Source organism: Papaver somniferum, chromosome 7 (assembly GCF_003573695.1).
Source record: "Papaver somniferum cultivar HN1 chromosome 7, ASM357369v1, whole genome shotgun sequence".
NCBI classification, from domain to species: Eukaryota; Viridiplantae; Streptophyta; class Magnoliopsida; order Ranunculales; family Papaveraceae; genus Papaver; species Papaver somniferum.
In genome coordinates this window covers 129,804,718-129,807,392 of record NC_039364.1, presented here as the reverse complement: position 1 = coordinate 129,807,392, position 2,675 = coordinate 129,804,718, and positions in this window count along the sequence as shown.

The window sequence follows — 2,675 nt, the reverse complement described above, 5'->3', positions numbered from 1 at the left end:
TCAGTTACTCCCGTTTGCATACCCAGTATGCGAACTGGCTTGTCTTCGGTATTTGATAAAATCGTTTTGGCCGTAACTTCTTCGTCCGAACTCGGAATGACCTCATTCTTTTTGAATTATTTTACTCTTTCAATTATATTCAAGATGGCCTGAATTTGAATAAGTTAATCTTGGTCTTTGGCTTGTATTCGGTATTTGATAAAATCGTTTTGGCCGTAACTTCTTCGTTCGAACTCGGAATGACCTCATTCTTTTTGAATTATTTTCCTCTTTCAATTATATTCAAGATGTCCTGAATTTTAATAATTTAATCTTGGTCTTTGTCCCGTCTCTTGATTTTGAGCGTTTTGCTCCTTTTCGTCGCACTTTTTCCATTTCTCTTGGACTTGGGCACTTGGATACTTGGAATACTTCTCTTCTTAGCTCTTTTTAGCACTTTGTAGCTCCTTTTTGGATAATTCACCTAATTGAGACAAATAAGATAAAAGAAGAGTAATAATACGAAAATATGCAAGAATAATAGCTAAAACAAGTATGGAATGGATACTAAAATCCTATGAATTATGCACTTATGAAATTCTCCACACTTAGTTTTTGCTAGTCCTCAAGCAAACTAAACTAAAATATACAACAACTCCTTTTCGTTGAGAATACGGTTACACTTAGCTAATGCAACATGCCTTTAAACCCCTAGGTGTCCCTAGTGGACGAGTTATAGTCTCATGAGGGTTTACAAGAGGTATACCCACAAAACCTACTCTAATTTATCTCCTTGGAAGAACTGTTAAGGGAAAACACAAAGAAGAAATCTAAATAATTTGCATGCACAAGTTCTTTAGCTACATTACATCCCACAAACATTCCAATCACCATACTTAATCAATTACCTACGTGTGACATTCAACCTGATCGCATAACTCTACTCAGATAGTCATTGTACTTGTTGCAATGTTTCTCAACATTTTTACCGCAACACTCGCATACTGAAATAACATGGATAGATAAGATAATGGAAATAGAATAGTGAAGTGTGCAAATGTTCACTAAAGTGAACGATGTTACCCACAATACTTGTATGAATGTCGTCAAAGGATTTTTATATGTATAGCGCAATAGTTGAGTCAATCACCCATTTAACTCGACAACATGATTAGATACTCTAAGCGCATGTTTCTTTTCATCAAATATGTGATAGTTCCCATGGATCTTGCGTTTCATGCTTGTTTAGGCGACAGAGACAGGGAAAACGCACACATACTGCTCTCAAAGTGTCGAGAACCTCATCAATAGTCTTTTTGACTTGCTAAATAATGATGATAGGTTTCACTCATTTCATCGGCTACATGACTAATTTTCATATATCCGGTAGTTCTAAGACTCTCGGTTAATCGTCTTCAAACATCCTTGGAAGACGGTGATGGTAATGTTACACATACCACTAGTTCCAAGAAATTCTTAATGATTATTAATTAATACGAAACATCCAAAGTTAACATCAAACGACTGTCTCAGACAAATCATGCAAGATGTATGAGGTTATTTTCACATGACTAATGTCGGTATATGAAGAGGAGCCTTGTATATATTTTTGATTTTTGATTTTTTGCTCACTCTTTATAATTGTAAGACAATTATCTATATGGCTTTTATAAACTCAACCAGTGATTACCTTGCTACAACATCCATGGATGTACTAGGATCCCACCAAATCACTTAGAGAAACATATAACTACAAAAATAAAAAGAGAGTGATTCAGTAATGATTAATTGCGAGAACTAATTTTCCAATGACTACCATGCCATTTTTAGCGTGTGAGTTTCCCATTCGATTATGAACGTATATAATTAAGGATTGTAGAACGATAAAGTGGGAATCAAGCTATATCTGTAAGAATTGTTTCAACCTAAAAAGGTTTAGTGTTATCCTAAATAGCTCATAATTAATTCCAAAAGGTGAAGTCTCAAGTATGCAAGTAATCAAAGAGTAAATTATTTTTTTAATAAAAATATACAAATACTAATATATTATCCAAACATGCTTAACTACTCCCCTACACTTAAACTCAACATTATCCTCAATGTTCAAAACCGAAAATTCTGATTTCTGACGTAACAACCTGGAAAACTCGAAAACTGTACAAATGGGTAGAGAAATAGGAAAAACATCAAAAATGAAAGTTGTTCACCTATGTCTTTTCTATGAGGTTTCAAAAGATCATAGTGTTTCGATAAACGGTCTAAAAGTTATGGCCTCCGGACTGACAGACATGCAATCTGAAAAAGTTCTGGAGAAATACTGAAACTCAAATGTCTAGGACAATAGGTCCAACTTAACAAACTCTGAATTCGGATTTTCTTTTTGGAAAAGAAAGGTGAGTTTGTCTTTTTTGAAATTTGGGGCCATCCACTCAAATCGGACTCCGTATGAAGTCTTGAGAGTTGTTTTGGTAACAAGTACGCAGTCAGAATTTTTCTAACGAGAGTATTGTTCGTCAAAAAAAAATTCATTATAAATATAGGACTATTTAAAATCTAAGATTGGAATGCAATATATGATATGCAAAACTAAGAAAACTAAAAACAAAAGGGATAGAGATACAAAACCGATGGGTTGCCTCCCATGTAGCGTTTGGTTTAACGCCGTCAGCCCGACGTTATTATTATAGTCCATACAC